Consider the following 21,982-nt stretch of genomic DNA (forward strand, 5'->3'; position numbering starts at 1 on the left):
AGCCCAGTGGGCCGATGGTTGTGCACCCACTGCCTATGATGATTTATTTGCTGTAACAAGATTGGAGAGGGACATATTGAAAATTGAATGTATAAAAATTTGTATACGCCCCCAAAGATATAGAATCCCTCCATTTTAATGCATACTATACCCCTTATCCAACACGTTAGGGGCCCCCTACATCGAGTACGGCCACGTTCTATATATCTTCACTTTCTCCTCTATATAACGGCACTCTTCTATCTTTATTTTACGTTCGGCTTTATCTTTGTCGCTTGTCCCTGTCGGTTTTTCGCCCCGTGCATCTCACTCATGGGTAAATACCCCCCAAGTCAGTACTAAACAACCCCGTGCGAACGAGCTTCAGTATCAAGAATCACTGTACATATATTTTTCCTCTTTTTTATTTTCCCACAGCTCCCTACCCGTCTTGTAACTTTCACCTTATTATGTATGGGCTATAGATACATACATGGGCATTCCACGGGACATTACCCGATTATGATGCACATGCAGGCTTGGATAAATGCTGTTCTTTGGATAGCGAAAATAGACAGGACGTTGAAGGTTTTTTTCTTTTCCAATATGCCGTTCTCTCTTATCGGTGGTCAACATATTGGACTTGCTGAAGAGGAGGAGGAAGAAACGGTCTATGTGAATGGGACGGTGAGCCATCAACAGCAAAGCCATTAGGCCGAACATCATCATCATGTATTGCATAGGAAGAAGCGATCTATCGAACTCTGATGGTGCTGGTAAGTTCTTTATGGCAAACTTTTCTCTTTCTGAGTTGTATGGATGTTCTTAAGAATGTTACTTTGATAAGGCATGTGAGAAAAAATCATGTAAGTTCTCACGTCATGGAAACTGTAATAGACACACACACACACAAAAGATAAGAAAACATTATTTTGATAAATTTAAATTTAATGAGTAAATCTAATTATTTCTCAATAGCTGCGTTATTAGGGAAAAAATTTTCTCAGACTTTTTCAAAACGATTAAAATTTGTCATTTATTATTATTTATTAATACTGAAATAAAACTTTTTTTTGAAGGAAAAAAAACTGAAATTTGAAATTCATTAAAATTTAAGATATAACTAATGCTAAATTTTGAAAATTACTTAAAATTAGGAAATTATATTAAAAATCCTTTTTTGTTGTTTGAAATGGAAATCCTTATTTATCTTATAGTATAGTATAATCCTTAATTTTTGTAAGTATAAATCCCCATTAAAAATTGTGAGTAGATTTTGAAGGTTTTTGGCAAATTTAATAGGATTTCCTGCTGTAGCGGTTCTCTGAACTAAAATCTTCATGTTGTTTTCAGTCTAGAACAGTGATTCCCAACGTGGGCTTGAATGGAATAGAATGTTCCAGGGGGGGGGGGGGCGTAGAAGCTACGGGTATAATATAGGGTCCTATGGGTTAGATTGCGTTGGGGGGGGGGGCAATGGGACATTGAACATTGAAGGACCGGACACATCCCGCTTCCCATCTCAAGGAGATATCGAAGCATTCCCGAAAGATGGGGTGATGGGACAAAAAAGATTGGGAAAACTATGGTCTAGAAGCACCCTTACAGCATCATGAGCAGAGCCGAAACTGTCGAGGGGGGGGGGGGGGCAGGCGGGTCTGGTGCCCCGGGCGCTGAACCAGAAGGGGGCACCGAATTCACCCTGCAACTGCTTCTTCTACATTACAAGGGGCGCCAATACGCATTCTTTGCCTTGCCAGATCTCGTTGTCATCGACGCTCCCGAGACGTGCGTGTAACATGGTTTCGCCAGGAGCTTCTGAAATCTGTATGGTTTTTCTCTTGAGCTTCCAGGATCTGCACATTAATTCCCATGATGAACAAGAACTGCGAGTGATTTTTTGAGCTTTCAAAAGCTGCTTGTGCGTGATTCTTAACTTCTACAAATCAGGGCCGTAACTGGGGGGGGGGGGGGGGGGTACAACTGTCCGGTCGGCAAAATTTAGGCGGGGTGGCAATTTCAGGCGGGAACAAAGAACACCGTTAAAAAATTATCGAATTTTAAAGTTATGGGATCGGAAAAATAATGTTTGTCCGGGCGGCAAAAATCCCAGTTACGGCCCTGCAACTGATGCTTCTAAACTTCCAAAATCTGCAGTTTCTTCCCCGTGAGCATTTAATACATTTTCTGCTTCTTCTAGTCCAGGGGTCTTTGACACATGGCCCGTGGGCAAAATGTGGCCCTCAGAGATTTTTGCTGTGGCCCGCCGACCATTTTGTGAAAATAGCTACGTTACTTCGATAAACGATTAAATTACAAAATATATATATATATTCGTTTAAGAGCGCTGTGTGAACCCCTAAAATCTGTAGTGCTGTATTTAGAATTGTGAGATACTCTCCAGTTTCAATAATAATGATGCGCATTTGACACATTAAAAGGTCCTTCGTAACAAATTCGTGGGAGACCCGGAGCTAAAACCCATGACTTCATACGATTATTTCGAGAGGCAAAGTTCGGCATATAAAAAGGTATACATAATTACAGAATTTTACAGAAATGGTGAAAAACACCTTAACACTTTCAGACATGAGTATTCATTTTTTTTCGGATTTTCAATTTCGATTCTTGAAAAATCCATTAGGGGCTGTTCAAGTATTACGTCATCATGGATGGGGGGGGGGGGTTCCGATTTGCTGACTTTTGATGACAAGGGGGGAGGGGGGGGTTTGGATAATGCTTACGTCATCAACCACCCTTTATGAAAATATGAGTTAGGATTCAGAGGGGCAGAGCTGATGGCGAAATTTTGCTGACAGGGGAGGGGGGGGATGGTCAGCGTTTTTCTGACTTTTGCTGACAAGGGGGGGGGGTCAGAAAAGGCTAAACATTTGCTTACGTAATACTTGTACGGCCCCTTAAAACTTTAATGTCATCCAAAATTTCTTTCTTTTTCTTTTTTGTAAAGAAATAATTCCCTTCGTTCAATTTTTTTTCAGCCAAGATGATATGAGGTAAATTCATCTTCACATACAAGTTTTTTCCACAATTTAACACTTTTCCCGGAAGCGCTTTCTCCCGTGGAACCCATCTTAAACATTCCCTGAAAGTTCAACATCAATTTCTGCTCTCTCATGAAAGCCCACGAAGTTCATGTTCACCATATTTCTGACTCAAAACTTTCACGATCCTTTAACTCAGTGCTTGACTCCCTGAGGTCAAAAGAAAAAAATTCTACAGTGAGAAAAAAGCAGCCCACAAATTTGTGGCACAAGTTTCTGAAAGGGTTGACGAAAGAATAATTTCCAAGTTGATGAAAACTTATAGTTAATGAAAAATAGTTATAGAATTAACTGAATGAAATATTATACTGCAATGTAGAACTAATAGAAACAATTTAAGAAATTACAGAATTATAGCACACGGTTTCAATGTGGTTTGTAGGCTGCCCAAGCATCATCACTGAAATTTAATTTTCATTATGTCTTAAAAACTAGACGTGATGCGTAAGTCTGCAAAAAAACAAATCAGCTGCATAGGATATTTTTGGTGATTTGTATGTTTTTTGGGTTGCTGAAACCGAAAATAACCTCAGTTTTTCTCCATCACGTACAGATTTCTGGCATATTGAGGTTGGCTTTTAGTGCCTTGAAACTAGAAAACCGCCTTCAGCCGACCACCACTATGCCGTGAACGGAGTTCGAACCTGGGGTCATAAGGACCCCATTAGGAGTCCAGCACGATGCCCACACGACCGCACAGTGACCATTTCATCGCTATTGACTGCTAAACTTTTTTTTTATAATTCTCTTTAATGCTGCTATGTTTTCGTTACTTTGCGTCTTCGGTTTCTCGCTTGGGCATCCAACAATAGCTGTGCAGCCATTTTTCTCAAAAAAGTAGATCCAATATGACAAAACCAACGCCTAATTCGGAATCAGCGCCCCGATATCGCCCTAAAACCACTGAATTATTCTTTGGCAATAATTTACTATATTTGTTTATAACGCACACTTTCAATGTGATTTGTATGCTGCCTATGCATTACTATTAAAATTCAATTTTCACTTTATCTCAGAAACTATAGACGCGATGGAACTTTTTAATTATTTTCTCATAAATTTCCATCCAAACAACTATAAAAAGAAACACTAATTAGTTGCAAGAAAGCTTTTTCATCGCAGACCTGTGTAATTGGTCGGAACAGATTTTTCATGTCAGTTATCAATCAATCGAAATTATCACACAGAAGTTCTTGAAGTGAACTCTAACCCTTTCCTTGATGAAATATATTTCGATTCCGTTCTTTCTCCTCTTTCTTGTGCGTGAAAGAATCCGCATCTGGATTACGCAGTCCGTGTATGTGTGTGTGTGTGTGTGTAGTTGTATATAACAACACTTAGAAACTGCGGTCACTTGAGATTTCTCTTGCGCAGTTTGCGATGTTTATTTTAACTGAGTACCAAAAGGAGATCCCGCGACATTAAAATAAAGCCAATGTGACCCCCGTTAAGATAGAAAAATCTCTGATTCGTTTCACTCTTCGGTCAATCGAAATGACTTGATAAAGTTTCTCAAGTGGAGCACATGTTATCCAATGACCTGCATCGAGGGTTCGAAGGGTCATGTCGAGTCAAAAAAGTAAAAGAAATAGACATTAAATCGAATGGTATTAAAATATATATATATAAGAAAATATTTCCTCATTCTACTAACGATATTTTAAAGAAAAATTTCGTAACAAATTTAAATTTTGAATGCCTGGGAACCACTTATTAGTGATTGAATAACCTTTACAGTAACATATTTTTAGAATTTTATTTGAACTTCCATTAATGAGTAGTCTCAAATTTAATTTTTCTATTTGTGGTGAAAAATATTTTGTAATCTTTAAAATATTCAAAGTTTAATGTTAATATACAGGGTGTCTCGTAAGTCCTGATTCAGCGTTTATCTCGTCGTAGAGATATTTTGAGTTGAGGAAAATGTTGAAAATGTGTTCAGGAATCACTCTACACAAACTTCGAGAGTAAAAACACAGTGTGTCATGAAATAAAAAGTCTAAATTTCCATACGCTCCTTCCCCCCCCCCTCCCCATCCTCTAACTTCCAATTAAAAAGCCCTTTCTCTCCTGAGGCCGGCAACAAATTCCGCGTTTCTAAGTGCAATATTCACTTAGATATTTGAATATATGTTTTACATGCTGTTCTTTTTTTCCCAAATTTTTTCCCCGATTTTTGAATTCAAATATTTCATTGAATATTGCACTCAGAAATTAGAATTTATTTTGTGACACACTTATTTTCACTCTCGAAACTTATGCAGTGTGATTACGGAACACATATTGAACATTTTTCAAACTGAAACCATACCTTTACGATAACCGATTGATGAGATAATCGCATTAGGACTTGCATTGCACCCTGTATATTTGACTGGTGTTGTCTTTAAAAAAAGATCGAAAAGATAAAATATAATTCAATATATCAAATGAATAAAATGCGGTAATTAATAATTTTTGGCCAATTTCATTTATCAAATGAATATAATTAATATCAAATGAAATGATAACAGTCGATAATATGATCAATTTTATTTATCAAATAAATATAGAAAGCAATAATTTTTTTAAAATAAATGTAATTAATATAAAATTTCATTTATCAAATAAATATAATTAATAGCAAATTTTATAAATAAATAATAAAAATTCAATTACTTTTGAAAATTTAAAAAAAAAACTGAATCTTGAAGTTTGAGCGATGATACTCCGAAATTTATTAATTTCTTACAAATTTAATAGCTTGAGAAATTACAGTTGATGTATTAATTTCTTTCCCTCACAATTTTACTTAATTATCTAAGTAATGTTACATCACACATAAATAATTTTTCAATTGAATTTATCAATGCTTTGTTGAATTCTGATTTATTTTTTCTAATGCATCAAATATCATTGGTAAGAAAAAATATTGTCAATAACGTTTAATTGTGATTTCCAGGAGGTAAATATTTCTTTATTATTTCAGAATTAGAGTATTTTTAAGCATTAATTTTAAAGAAAATTAAAATGTTGATTAAATTATTTATAAATTGAGAATTTTGTAGTTAAAAGGATTCAGTTTAAACGCTTTTTACCCTTGAAAATTGTTCTTTAAAATTCATTTTTCTATTTAAAAAAAAATAATTATTAAATAATTTATCAATTCAAGTTTAATAATTACTCGCAAAAATAGGTTTTTCCAACTTTATTTAATGTGTTTTTTTTCTTATCAATATAAGCATCAGTTGGATGCTCTTGAAAGCTCAGCGTTTTTGTCAGGCACGTGTTTCAGCTGCTGATGTGCATTTTTCGCGTAATAAAATAAATATTTTATGGCAACGCGTAAAGTTGAAAGTACTCAGATGTCCTGTCTGACTTATCCAAGTTCGTTTTTCACTGGATATTTTCGATGACCAAGTTCCTAAGCATTCGACATTATTTTCAATTTTTTTTAATGAGGGTTCTCAATTAGTCAATGAAAGTGTATCAACCGTTCGACGGTCTTATAAATATCTATTTTAAATCCGAGAATTTTTCAGTGTAGAAAATAATATAAGGAGTTTATGACCTATTACATACTTTCCAATTTGCTATACCAATTTTGCATTCTCCGTTGGTCATCCGAAAAAAAAATTGCACATTAAAAGATGTTTTATTACATTCACCACATCTCAATAAATTAGCGATTTCTAAAATAAATTCGAATTGCATTTGGTGGCTTAGAATTTTTCACACAGTAAAATCCACATCAATAGAGATTTTTCCCCCTCTGAACCAGGCAAATTAGGTACAAGCACAGAGTAATAATACTATATTTATATCTTAAGTCTATGGGTACAAGAATGTTTTGAAAGCGACCAAAAAATGCTTATAATTATGGCAATAAATTTTAAAAAATCATGTGGTATTTTCGTATTTGCTGGAAAACTTATGAGTATGAAAACATATTTCGGTGCTCAGTCAATGACTGATTCTGAAATTCGTCCAGAACGTCCGAGATGGCGTAATAATTTGAATCGATGCCATTATGGAAATCCAGAAATGTTATGAACAAATATTTTTGTATATTAGAATTCTTCTTGAATACAATTGTACAAAATATTATGTTTTCCCGTTAATTGAAATATTTAGAAAATATTAGTCTTGCATGATATAAAACTCTAAATTATTATTTTTTTTTTTCGGTAGGTTTCAGCACTTATAAACTCATATTAACATTTTTGAGCAAACTGAAAAATAAGTTATGCTAATTTTACTGTATTCCCCCGCACTAGCCTGCATGCCGTAAAACTCGAGGGACGCCAGCTTTTTGAATGATAGTGCCCGAGTGGCGTGGTGGTAAGATACTCGTCTACCATCATGAAGGTTGCTGTTATGGTCCCAGGCTCAAGCTCGAGGGAGGGTATAGAAAATATATTTTCCCTAACAAGAGACTTGAGACGGCCACCGATAGACGGTGCCTTCATTTCCAACCCACCCCATTAATGGAGGAAAATTGCAATATAGCGATGTGGCCAGAGATGGTGTAGTAGCTTTTTGAATGTTGCTGTCTGGTCCGTTCCCGGATTGAAGGGAGAAGCGAGATTTAATAGAGGTCAGGATATATACATATATATGCATTCAGTCAATTCAATTGATTTTTAGAATAAGGATATTTAAGAATTTTTCGAAATCCGTGACTCGAATTTCCCGGCATGCCGGCTAACGCGAAGAAATACGAAAATTAAAATCATTATTACATTTCCAGACAAAAAGTTCATCACGACGGAAAAAAATTTATATCATATTTATAATGATTAAAATTGTCTCAAAGAAATACAAAATATATTCCAAATGAAATTTCATTCATAAATAAAAGTGTATTATTTTCATTGAAAAAAATGAAAAGAATCGAAAAAGAAATGGAAGTGATAGATGCCGGGAAATACGGGTATTCCCGGCATGCCGGCTAACGCGAGGACTACGGTAATTAAATTCACTATATCCATTTCCACACAAAAAATTCATCAAAACGGAAAAAGAAAATTAAATCTTTTCTTATAATAAACAAAATTTCATTAATTAAATGTGAAATATATTCCAGATGAAATTTTATTTAGAAATACAAATAAACTTTACAATTTTTTTTTTTTTTTTGAAGAGATTCTTTTTATAGAGATTAATGGAATTTAAATGATCTTCTTGAAAGAAGAATAGAATACTCGTTTGCGATCGTAAGAGACCATATAAGACACAACAACTTAATCTCTGAATAATGAGTAAAGCATAATTACGCCAATTACCATAAAATACTCGAATTCCCATCATATAAAGATCAGTAATTAAGCCATGTGACGTCAATGTATTCGAAATGAGGAGAGGAGAGCGAGAGGCACTTTTCCGAACAGATTTTACTGCATTTACTTAAAACAGCTTATGAAACCACGAAATATTTCTCCAAAAACATATTACACGTTATCTTAATCGAGCAACTGTGCAAATTTTTGAGAAATGAGTGAGTATATTCACAGCTGAATGGAAAATTAAATTAAACGGAACCGGGTGAACTCAATTAATTCCAATTAGAAATCCCGCGAATTCGTAATTACTGATATTGTTCCAATTAAAATATCGTCAATCGATTTTACGTTTAGATAACAATAGCAGTGTGTAATGGAATTATACTCTCTTTAGTTTCAATATGTTTGAAAACGCGAGATGCTGGATTTGATCCGCGCGAGTGACGTCATCGTGACCTGTGGGAAGCGTGGCCAATCAGAAGTTGAGGGGGTTCAAGTTTGAGAGCTGCTATTGGTCGTTTTTCTCTCTTCCCCACCTTGCTCTTACGCCCACAACATGATGTTACGCGTAATCCTGGGGCACGAGTTTTTTTCGCTTTTGATTTTCCAACGAGAGGATTGACTATATATTTGACATCCTCGGCATCTCTTCTCCATTGTATTATACACTGTTGTCAAAAGTTTCTCACGTGTCTCTTTCGTGCACCGTGTGTGAAACATGCATTTCGTCACGGACTGTTGTGATTCGTGCTCCTGTTTTCATTCCGAAATTTACCGAAACTGAAGAATTTTGAACGTTCGCGCGTTCTGGACATCGTCTATATTCCTAAGGATATAATAAATTCGAATTTCCATCAATATTGGTAAGTTGATTTTCGAAATACCTTTGCAATTGTCAACATGATTTGTCAATCGATTGATCCCAGAGACCAAATTATTAACTTCTATTAGAATCTTTTTTTTATACGAATATTTTAATGAAACTGAATTTTCACCACAATAAATATTTCCTTTATTAAATCTTTCTATAATCATAAGTTTTTCTCTCAAGATTTTCTACTTCAGTTTTTAATTCGTATTTTGCTTTGATACCTGAAGGAAAAAAACTGTTTCCCATTGAAATGGAAATTTCGATTGATTCCTGAAAAAAATCATTTCTCGACATTCCAGAAATTTGGATTTTTTTTCCCCAATTACTAAGAAATTCCGGTTTTCTTCGAAAACAGAAACAAATTTAGATGTCTCTCAGCAAATTAATAACTCAGATTTCTTTTTAATATAACTAACAAATTCAGATTTCTATAAAATAACCGAAAGAAAAGTTAAAATTTTTATAAAATGTGTTAAATCAATTCTCTTTCGCCTATGAATTTTCATTCAATGTACGACTTATTTCAAATACTAAGTTTGTAATTTTTAAAAAAATTACAATTTTACAGTTTGTAATTTTTAAAAAAATTACAAAAGAAAATATGTAAAAACCTAGGAAAACAAGTAAAAATAACTAACACAATATCATTAGTTTGAAGTGCATAATTTATTTATTTATTTGAAGTGTTTAATTTTGAAGTGCATAGAATATAAGAAATTTTACATATTAGCGATCAAGTAAATAAATCAGTAAATTTCTAAACTAATTCAAGTTTATTAAATTATAACTTAATTAAAATAACTATTTCATTTATTTTTAATTATATATTATTTACTCAATTACCATATAATATTTATTTAATTTTCATATATTACTTATTTAATTTTTTTATTATTAGTGATCATTTTTGTCGCACCACGGTCATTTTCTGCACACGAGGGCTAATTAGACCGGGACCTACAATTTATTGCCGATTCCGAACGACAGGCTTGTTTTTTATACTCATCGAGAGGTTGGTGCGCTAACCCCTTCGATGGGGGACTCTCTGCGGTAGCAATATTTTGCTGCGGTCAAGTCGCCGTTTTTTTTATTATATTATTAATAGACTTAATCAAACACTAATTCAAGCTTTAAGTATGATTTTCTTATCCTGAGCATAATTTGTGCATCAATATTTTTTCAAGTTAAATTTATTTGATTTTTGTTACATAAACATAGAGTTGAAATTTAAAAATACTTGTTCAATAAGCGTATCTGGATATTTTAAGTATAAAATATGAGTTCAGTGATACTTACTTCGTCTAATTTGGTTGAAATCATCGGGAAAACATTAAGATCAATCGGATATGCTTAGCTTATAGTCCTAAGAATTTATGACTATAGTGATTATTTCAATTATAGTCTTATTACGACTCATTCCATTTTGTTCTTCAATACACTAGCTTGTTTTCGAAACTGCGTACAGTGAATCCCGCTTATATCATTCCCAATAGGACGATTACGACTTAGTTTCGTGGTCTTTCTGTCACATTACTCGCAACCCTTTCTAATACTCGTCGAGATTTCCCTTTTACAGCGTTTTCCCGCTTACAACGTTTATACGCACGGTATTTAAAAAAAAACAAAAAAAAAAAAACGTTGTAAGCGGGATCCACTGTATTCAACCGACATCGGGAGAACTGAAAAATCAGTAGAAACCTATATCTGGCTTTTTTGTGGGGCTTCTCCACGACCAAAAATAGTTAATTGGACGAGGGGGGCGATAAATCACCGAGTTTCTGCCAGCAATGTTTATTTTCAACCTAAAGCTTTTCTTCCTTTCTTTCCATAATTTCGGAATACGACGATAAACCGAAAAGACAGGGAAAGAAAGCAAGATTTGTGTGTTTTAACCGGGCGTGAAAAATCTACGCGAGAAACAATTTATTCCGAAGGGTTCAGAATCTCCTACGGAATTTGGTTTCGAACATGAAGATCCCACGAGCGGTTAAAAACTATAACTGCAGTTACGGATTCTCAGTGAGTGCGTCAAGATCAGGGACAGTCGAATAGAGTTGAGACGACGATGGAGACCGTCTCGAGTTGGGAACTGCCAACCGAAATGAAAAAAAAGTGTTTGGTGACAAGTCGGTAAAGACCTGACAGAAACATCTCTCGGACAACAGATGTCAAGTTCTTATCAGAGGGGAAAATAAATTCTTGTCCACGCCAATAGATGTATTGTGCTGTATAACCACCAATGCTTTACGTACCTTCCCGTTTATTTATTATGTTGTTGACACACACACACACACATGCGTTGTGGAAGGTGTTGTATGACTATTGTACGGCTGAGCCGCACCCCCCCCCCCACCCCGCACGTACAAAATGCAGTACAATACAACAAGGACATTAGTGACGGGCAGTTGGGCAGGCAGATGGAGTAGGCGGGTTTCGAAGCAAGTTATCAGAGCACCGTGTCATTTGGAAATTCGCGAGCCCTTTTCCAGATATCGATTCGAGGGGGAAACCTATGGAGCATAAAATAGGCGAGCCTCCAAATCTCAGACAGGGCAGTAACATTTTTTACCTACTATGTACGACGTATACTTTTGTACTTGGTTGATTTCGTATGTACTTGGAAAGAGTGGGAAAAGTATTCATGTTGCATACCAGTATGCAGTGCCGTCTTAATTCATGGGACCACCCGGGCACGGCCCGGGGTCCTCAAGAGAAAAGGGGCCTCACAAAAATGAGATTAGGTCGAAATTTTCAAGAATTTGCCTGGTAGGGCCTCAGAAATATCACTTGGCCCGGGGGCCCATGATGCTCTTAAGACGGCCCTGCCAGTATGACGCCGTGCCGTTGCAATTATTGCAATGATCTTTCTACTGTCGGATAAGTTCGGAAGGGGGTCGTTCAAGTATTACGTCAGCAGATTTTAAGCCATTTTTGCCCCCTCTTCCTTGTCAGCAAAACGCTGAGCCCCCCCCCCCCCCGTCAGCAAAATTTCGTCAGCACTGCCACTACCTCCTGACGTATATTGGGATCAGAGATGTATGCGGGAGGAGTGGGGTATATGGGGGGCACGTGCATCCCCTCCCACCGCAGAAGATCAAAAATTTATGTATTTTTGATATATTTGCTTATTTAATGTACAAAAATATTTTAAAAAATTGGCATTTCGGAAGAAAATACGTTTATATGTTGCTATAATCAAAAAAGTTCTGTTAATTTCAGTACTATTTGAAGGTAAAGTTGAAAACTAACTCAAAATTTCTATTTAAGAATTTCATGGTGACCGACCCTCTAAGCCACGAATGCTATACCCATGGCCCGCGAACCAAATGTGGCCCTCGGGGTTATCTGATGTGGCCCGCAACTTCAATCCTAATTTTTTAAAAATTATCAAAGTGACACATTTTTTCGCAGATCACTCAAGTGACCCGCGACACAGTTCCAGAACATTTAAGTGGTCCGTGGCACATTTAAAGATCTCTCGAGTGACATGTGGAACAGTTCTGAAGCACATAAGCGGCCCCCAGTGCCGTTCAACATCCCTCACGTTACCCCGTGGTACTTTTCCAGATTAGTTAAGTGATCCGCGGCACATTCCCAGATTAGTTAAGTGATCCGCGGCACATTCCCAGATTAGTTAAGTGATCCGCGGCACATTCTCAGATTAGTTAAGTGATCCGCGGCATGGTTACGGATGACTTGAGTGACGCGTGGCACAGTTCCAGAGCACTTAAGCTGCCCGCGACACATTTCCAGATCACTTGAACAATTCACGGAACATTTAGATATCACTAAAGTGGCTCTGTAGAGGACATATCGATAGGGAAAATATTAGTTCAGGTGCCTACAGACTAAGGAAAGGTTTTTCTCGTTTTTGGCATACCAAGTAAGTTGCCATTAAGAATATTTCATATTTTTATAAAGGGTGGTTGATGACGTACGCATCATTCAAACTCCCCCTCCTTTGTCACCAAAAGTCAGCAAACCCGAACCCCCCCCCCCCCCCCATCGATGCTGACGTAATACTTGAACGACCTAATACTTGATCACCGTTGCAGGTCCCCTAGGCCGGTACCTTTGGCGGGCTCCTTTATAGTATGAATAAATTAGTGTGATGCGTGCGAATGAAAGATGTTTGTCAAAGCTTGCTCTTAAACATTTATGTGTGTCAGACGGATAAATGATGTTACCTTCAACATGATTAATTAATTCGAATTACATTCGCTTTCCGGTTCCGATATTCTTGTACAGAAGAGAAACGCACATAAATATTGAGCGAACATATTAGAACCCCCTTACTGCCATCTGTCAAATAAAAACAGAACTATTTGTAATAATTCTTCCGGTGCAGTTGATTTTCGATTTTAAAAGCAGTATGCAACATAAAAATGAGGATTTGTTGGTATAACACTATATTTTTCTTTTTTTTACTCATGTGCTCAAAATCGGTGTAAATCTTATGTGAAATACTGTATTAGGTTAATATGTTTTAACGTTCACCTTGAAATCACTTTCTGTGAACATAGAAAGTGGAAAAGAATGCACGTTGCTAGCGTTAGTTGGGGCGAAGCAGACCCCGTAGCTATAAATTTCGTTCGGAGGAAGGGAGGGAGGGCACCACTTTCATTTCGGAGGGGACACCGACCAAAGTGATAGAATAATGGATTTGGCTCCATCTTTTCCAATTTTTCAGTCATTTTCTCATATGTCTGGAGGGGACCAGACCCCCCCCCCTTTCGCTACGGGCTTGGTAAGGAGCACTCAGCTCTCGTCTTCTTCGTTTTGGTTTCTCTAATGAGGTAGATATATTGATCCGTCATTCATAAAATGGTTGCTTAAGAACAATCATTAAAAGTTGAAAAGATTTAAAGTTGAAGTGGAAGAGAAATAAAAAGTTTGGTGGAAAACTCTGATACAAAAAGCACCAAAAAAACAGTAACCGACATTATGGCGCATGAAATATTCACGATTATGCAGGATAAGAATGTATGGTATCGTATCAACGTGTTGTTCATTTTAATGGCTGTACATCAGTTTAAAACCCATCAATCAATTTTACTCGAAGATTCATTTAGGTTGTTTCATTTTTACTTTATAGGTGACAGCAGGAATCCCACCTCCAGGGCCGTAGCTAGAGGGCAGGGCAACTGCCCCAAGCGGAAAAATTTAGGGGGGCGACAGTTTTAGGTGGGAACAAAGAACACCATTACAAAATTATCAATAGATTATCAATAGATAATTAACCACCAAGTGTCCGAATGACCAGTAGATAAGTAACCACCTCTATGTAGTCATGGGGCATCATGACATAATGCTGGACTCTCATTGTGAGGATAAAGGTTCAAAACCACGTTAGCGGTAAAATGTTAAAAACGCATGTCTAAAGTTAACTTTCTGATTTTTTTCCAATTTTGTGACGCCGGTCTTTTTCATTTGGAAAATTCTCTCCACAGAAAGCACTCAAACCTCCAACACGATGCTTATACAACACGAACATTCTGGCATTCACCATTTTCGCTTCAATGTATGGAAAACAGATGACAACACCAGTGTAGCACAAAACAAGCATAACTAACGATCTGAATATGTTTTGATCACGCATATATGCACACAGCGCGTTCCGGAATGCAACCGATTCACTTTTAAAAATTTATACCTCTCTCTCTCTCTCTCTCTCTCTTTTTCTTTCTTTCTTTCATATCTGCATCCCCTCTTTCCCTCATTTCTGATTTTTTTGCGTCATTTTTCTACACATTTTCTCTGGTGAGAAGATTACTACCTCCCTAATTCTATTCTTAATACGAGTGCAAATGCAACACCACAACAGGCAAAATGCCCAACGAAGTGGCTGAGAAGCAGATGCCCATAACAAATACAGATGCCATATATCTCTCTAAAACACAGCAACCCAATTAAAAAATAAACAATGTATATACGTACATGATAAAATATTATATAATGCCCATGAAGAATACTTATGGTTGTCTTATTCTTAGTACGGATAGCTTTTCGATTTGCCATAACATGTTTATCGTATTTTTTTAAACGCGTCAGTTGCGTTAGAATTTACTACCCCCGGAGGTTAGCTATTCCATTTATTAGAGAAACATTTCCTGCGACACCAAATGACTGGATACCAAGCGAAGATAATTGGGGGATAAAGTCGCATTCCTCAATGGGGAATCGAACCACCAATCTCGCACTTTCCGGGGATGTAGTCTACCATTACGCTGCAGAGGACAGCTATTTTCCTCCCTAAGAACACTATGTTCCTTTGAGCTGAACGGGACTGCGCAATAGACGGCCTCCTAACTCAGCAACGCTCGTAACTAACTTAGCCTCCAGATGTCGGCATATAACGAAACGATGAACCTGTCCGTTAATTATTCGAATTTCAAATGACTGCGATGATACCAAGCGAAGATAATTGGAAAGATTTTTTTTTTCTTTGGTGAAGGCTATCTATTGCGTAGTCCCGTTCAGCCCAAAGGAACACGGTGTTCTTAGGAAATGAATGTCTGTCCTCTGTAGCTTGATGATTGAGCATGCGCCCAGAAAGTACGAGATTGGTGGTTCGATTCCCCACAGAGTCTGTACTTCGTACAAGTAGCGGAGAAGTTCAGAAGTTCATCGTTTCGTTCTATTCTTAATGTCTGCATATTCAATGCTCTTTTTCTCGAATTTCTGCCCTCCCCCCTCTTCTTTTTTTCCCGAATTTCTGTACTCTTCTTATCAACCTATTCCCTTTCTCTGAATTTCTGCCCTCGTCCTTTTTCTGAATTTCTGTCTTCTTCTTTATGTACCCATCGGCTCTTCTTTCGAATTTCTGTTCCCTGTCTTCGTGCCATTACTCTTGAACCCACATTCCTTCGAGCTATTGAATCCCCCCCCCCACACCTCCCGAAGTGTAATTAAACTGACATTTTTCCCCCTAAAATATAAAATTTTATTCTCTAGAAAAAGATAAATGATGATTAATTTCTAATAGAAATTATTCCCATCGAAATTTTTATCGATTATTCAAATTTCTATCCTTTCCCCATTTTACCCATTGCACTTCTTAATTTTTGCCGCATGTCTTTTACCTGAATTTCTGCCTCCTTCTTTTCTATCTATTGCCCCTTCTCTTGAATAACTACTACTTCACCAAACACCAACTCTATCCATATCGCTATATTACAATTTACTGCCATTAGTGAGATGGGTTGGAAGTGAAGGCGCTGTCTATCGGTGGTCGCATCGAGTTCGTTAGGGAAAATATCTTATCTATATCCTCCCTTGGGTTCGAACCTGACAACAACCTTAACCTTCACGATGGTAAACTTCACGATGCCACTCGGGCACTCTCTTGAATAACTGTCATCAGTCATTTTTTTCTAACTTTCTGTCCTCTTTTTATCAAACCCTTCCCCCCTTCCCTTCTGGATTTTTTTCCTCTTCTTGTCTATTCATTGGTCTTTCTCTGAATTTCTGCCACCTGTTCATTGTTTGGAATTTCTGTCCTCTTCTTATCACCCCCCTCACCCTTTCTCTGAATTTCCCCCACCTGTCTTTTTTTCTGAATTTCTGTTCTCTTCTTATCGAGCCCTTTCTCTGAATGTTTACCCCTTGCTCTTTATCTGAATTTCTTTCCTCTCCTTAGCGACTTATTGACCCTCACTCTGAATTTCTGTCTTATTTAACCCTTGTTTCTTTTCTTGAAATTCCGCCCCAGTCCTTTTCCTAAATTTCTGTCCTCTACTTATTGACCCTCCTCTTGAATTTTTGCCCCCCCCCCGTACTTTATCTGAATTTCTGTCCTCTTATCTAACTGTTGCCTTTTTTTTTTCTTTAATTTCTGACCCTCTCTTCTTTTTTGAATTCCTGTCCTCTCTTTTTTCGAATTTCTGCCCTCTTCTTATCTACCCTTTGCTCCCTTCTCTTGAATTTCTGCCACCTGTCTATTTCTGAATTCCTATTCTCTTCTTATATACCCATTGATTCTTCTCTTGAATTTGTGCCCCCTCCCCCCTCCGCCTGCTCTTTCTGAATTTCTGTTCCTATCCTTATCTACCAATTGCCCATTTTTCTGAATTTCTGCCTTTTTTCTCCGTTTCTTTCTTCCTGGTCTTCTTTTTTTCACTATCTTTTCTCTTCCATTTCTATCTCCTTTGTCTTTTTCCATATCTGCCTCCATTGTCTTTGTTCTCGTTTCTGTCTCACTTATCTTTCTTTCTTCATTCATGTCTCCCTTTTTTATATCTCTTAACACCCCATTATCTTTCCTCAACTTCTGTTGCGTCTTTTTTTCCCCTGAATTCCTATAAAGTTTCGAAAAAAACAAAAAAATACTACAATGTTCAAAACATGTTGAATTTTTCATAGCATTTCTTCACCCCCTACGAGTTGCGAAATTTTTTCGTTCTTCATTTGGAATATTTTTCCACTAAAATCGAAAATTTTCCTCTCTAGAGAGAGAGAAGCAATGTTTAAATTCTTACAGAAATTATTCACATCAATACTTCTTTTCATACTTTAAAAAAAAAAAAAAATTATATATGCCATGAAAATTTCTAATTTCACGATTCCCTGAACAAGTTGAATTCCTCCCGGATAGCAAGCATATTATTATTATGTAAATGAGGGTGGAAAGATGCCCTTAAATGCCTGAACTGAACCATTTGCTGGGTTTGGAAATGATTAAGGTCGCATTAATCTCACACGCCATATTAGCCGCCCCATGAATTTGCTTCACAAACTAATTTCTCTCTCTACGTGAGTCTCGATTTGAATGGAAGGGCTTGAGAACCGGATCAGCCGAAATTCGCGTGGGTGGAAAATGGCGGCGTCGGTGGCGGCACAAATTATGCCTACATGCCTCAAATCCAAAAGCCTTTCCATTCCTGTGAACCTGTTGCTCTCAATTTTACGCTCATCCGTCATGCCCATAAATTAATGTTATTGAACACAATCTCTAATGAGTATAACGCTCGAATTGTTGCTGGAGGGTGGAAGGGAGGAATTTGCGTCGTTCCATACGATTTGAATTTACCCCTTCGTGATTTGCATAATTTGTCCATCATCTACCGGTTTTTAATTATCGTAATTCCAATCAGCTTTTATTAATATCCCGTTACGGACGAAAATTAATTAAATTGATTTAAATTTTTAGTGAAACTTTCAGCAACGTATTGATCGGCTAATTAGATTTAAATTAAGGAAGCTTAATCAATTTTTACCCGAGATTGAAATTTACAGAAATATTTAAATTTGAATTGTATCACAGTATAGACTCTTCCGATATTATTCGACATTTACGGGACCAGAGGTATGACGAGTAATCGTAATCGTCGGATAACCGGGAGGACATATTATTTGTTACATTTTTCAGGTATGCTCTAAACTATAGGCATAAAGGCTAAATAAAACTCAATTCATTTGAGCCCTGCTATAGAGGCCCGATTTATAACGATTGAAAGTTATCTTAAACATCTATGTATAATAACCAAATTTTCGGTCATTATAACAGAGTTTGGCTGTAAATAACTATACAGGAAGTGCGGTATTATCCACAGTCGGGTAATATTATTTACTCTACCTTCAGGTACATGGCTGCTAAGAAGAACAGTGATGAATAACTTCAAAATGCCCCCCCCCAGATGCTTTGAAGCAGGGGTGCACAACTTTCAGCCCGAGGGCCAAATATGGCCAGCTAATGGCTCCCATTCGACTTGCGAAAGGTATATACACTGGTGTAAGAAATTAAGAGAATTCGTAGGCTTGGTTGATTATCTCTAGAACTACTGTACCGATTTTAATGAAATTTGATATGTACATACATTCAAGGGCGTAGCCAGGGGGGGGGGACTTGGGGGTCTGGTCCCCCCCCCGAAATGTGAGAAAATGACCGAAAAAAGGGAAAAAGATGGCCAAATCCATTGTTCTGTCACTTTGGTCCCCCCCCGAAATGAAAGTGGTCCCCCCCCCGAACGAAATTTCTGGCTACGCCCCTGCATACATTGATACAATACAAAACAAATAATTATTCAATAATTGTGTGTAATACACACGCATGATCGTGCGTAACACTCGTTGGAGTCGGAAGGTACAGCGGTTGCAGAATAAACAAAAAAATGGGTTAATAGGGTGTATGGTCCCCTCTTACAGATATACAGGTCTCGCAGTGTGATTTCATACGTGAAATAAGGCAGTTTATCATTTCCTGTGGCAATTGGTCCCACTCGTTCAGCAACGCTGTTTTCATTCCCTGGATGGTTCCCGGAGCGGGGTTGCGAGTTGCAATTGCCCTCCCCAGAGCGTCCCAGACATGCTCTATAGGGTTAAGGCCTGGAGATCTGGCTGGCCAATCCATCCGGCGAATATCCTCACTCTCTAGAAAATCGTCGAGCAGAATAGCTCACGTTATCGTGGCCTCGCGTTATCGTCCATTAAAATGGACTCAGGGCCAACTACACCCCTGAAAAGGCGAACATAGGGCTCCAAGACCTCACAGTGCCTCTTTCAAAGACATGGAGAGGTGTGCGGCCATCCAACATGATGCCTGCCCAGACCATTAAACCTCCTCCGCCATAATGGTTGATTTCGCGGACATTGGAGGGTAGGTAGCGGGTCCCTGGTTCTCTCCATATGAACGTACGGCGAGAATCGGTGCTTAGGCTGAACCGGGACTCATCAGTGAAGAGAACGGTCGCCCATTGATCCAATCTCTATGCTCTCTGCACCATGATAAACGGATTCTCCTATCCGTAGAAGTGAGCGGGACGCAAACAGCAGGTCTTCTTGCAAACAACCCTCTCTCATGATGTATTTTGGAAACAGTCACCCTTGATACACGGGTTCCTGTGGCTGCATACAAGTCACGAGAGGGCTGAGAAGCTGTAGCACTCCTGTTACGCCTCGCTATAATCGACAAATGGCGATCTTCTCTGGCCGTCGTGGCTGTTGGACGACCTTGCCCAGGCTTTCTCTCGATGGATCCGGTATCCTGGAACTGTTCCCATAAGTTACACACGACGCTGGGCGTTAAATTGAAATCACTACAAATTTGCACTTGAGATTGGCCTGTTTCTAGCCTCCCCACAATTCGCCACCTCATTCCATCATCTAAACGTTGGTGGTTACTCATTTTTACTGTTACAATTTGAAATTAATCGATTGCTGCAAAATATCACCAAGAAATTCGCCGAGGTGTGCTAGCGAACGAAATGCGTCTTAACTTACGCGCGCTTATAAGGCCTGTTTCACTACTTGCTCCGCCTACACACACGTGTACGCTCACGTATTTGACGTACAAGATTTGCATTTTTGTCTAGAAGCAGTGGTTTTACATCCAGTTCAGTTCTTTTCATGAAATTCGATAAAATATGCAAATTCTCTTAATTTATTTCACCAGTCTGTATATTCCCGGTAGAAATGTACCAATACACGCAAGACGATAAATTCCTTGAGTGTCTATATTACCTTCATAAATATATTGGAAATCGGGATCTACATACGGAATATCGCCACAAATTTTTCTGAATCAAGTAATGTGGCCAATTATAGCCAAAAAAAAAATTTCAGAGGCAAGTGAAGTTGCTAATTTTAGACAAAACATTATCACAGACAAATAAAGTTGCTAATTATAGACAAAAAAAAATTATTCGGTAATAGCCGGAAATAAAACGTTTCTAGAAATCGCAATGCATCAAAATGTAATCTCCCCCCCCCCCAAAAAAAATAATAAAACTTATATGACAAATAATTTCATATAAATCATGAAAATAATCTTGATTTCAGTAAAGAATAAATATACAAATAATCCTCATTGAAAAGATACGAGGGAAAATGAGCAGTTTTGTATTTTGAAAAAATTATACGGCCAAAATTACGAGAATGCCCCGCAAAATCCAGGTCATATGGTCATCCTCCCTGTATTTAGTTTCTGTTCTGTGAGCGGGAAGAATACCGCATTTAAATATCAGAAGAGTGCCTAATGATGGAAACCCTAAGCCCACTTATATATCAAAAAAGCAGAAAAATATGGTAATAGAATCAGCCCCGCTAATTGGATAACATATAAAAACGGATAATATCCTCTCACACCAAAACTTATGCCATAGAAACAATGCCAAAGTTGTCCACTTAATACGAGAATTTAAACTACGAGTTTTCTCCGCTTAATCGAATATTACACTTCACACATCAACTGTTAATTCGCATCCCAACCGCTATACACATAATGTTTTTATTGAATGGAAACATTTGGAATTAATGAAAAATATGTTATACAAGTTAAGATAAATTCGTTTGAGAGCAGATACTGCCCGCAAAATATTCAATCTGTCTTCCATACGAACGTTTGATTACTTTATTTTTGTTTTATAATGCGCCAATAGAGGGCGCTAACTTTTCTAATGGAATGTAAAATTCATAGATACTGTGATCATTGCATAATTAAATATAAGTTTCGTTTTTTTCTCTCCGATTTACTATGGGGGCTTAATTAATATTCACCCTTCATCCATTTCCAATGTACTAAATACGCTAACGTTGTAAAATGACACCAGAATTGCTTCCCGCATAATCGGATATTGTGTGGCTGGAACCGTTGATACCGAATCAAGTCGCAAGTACCGAATCACTCGCGTCGTTCTCCCCACGAAGACAGCCATCAACTCGATGCAACGTACAAGACATTTGACTGAAATGGACAGCTGAACGAAATGACTAGGGAGAAAAATTGCACGTCAAAAAGGGCCGGAGACCACAGCCTGGGATTTCGAAAGAAGTGTGGGAAAAGACTTGCGGGCAAGAGAGAAGAAAAAGAAGAA

At 37.5% G+C, this 21,982-nt stretch overlaps 1 protein-coding gene across 1 annotated transcript in view; it reads left to right on the plus strand.

The window, feature by feature from the left end:
* The first annotated feature begins 8,908 nt into the window (after positions 1-8,908).
* LOC149083939 (matrix metalloproteinase-21-like) overlaps positions 8,909-21,982 on the plus strand; it is a 56,334-nt gene continuing 43,260 nt past the window's right edge. Inside the window, exon 1 of the mRNA XM_089234314.1 lies at positions 8,909-9,165. The gene's annotated coding sequence lies outside the window, so the exon portion shown is untranslated. The remainder of the gene's footprint in view (positions 9,166-21,982) is intronic.

The sequence above is a fragment of the Pholcus phalangioides genome, unplaced genomic scaffold (assembly GCF_987345545.1).
Source record: "Pholcus phalangioides strain wild (caught in Gottingen) unplaced genomic scaffold, Ppha-v1.0 ptg000008l_1, whole genome shotgun sequence".
Lineage (NCBI taxonomy): Eukaryota > Metazoa > Arthropoda > Arachnida > Araneae > Pholcidae > Pholcus > Pholcus phalangioides.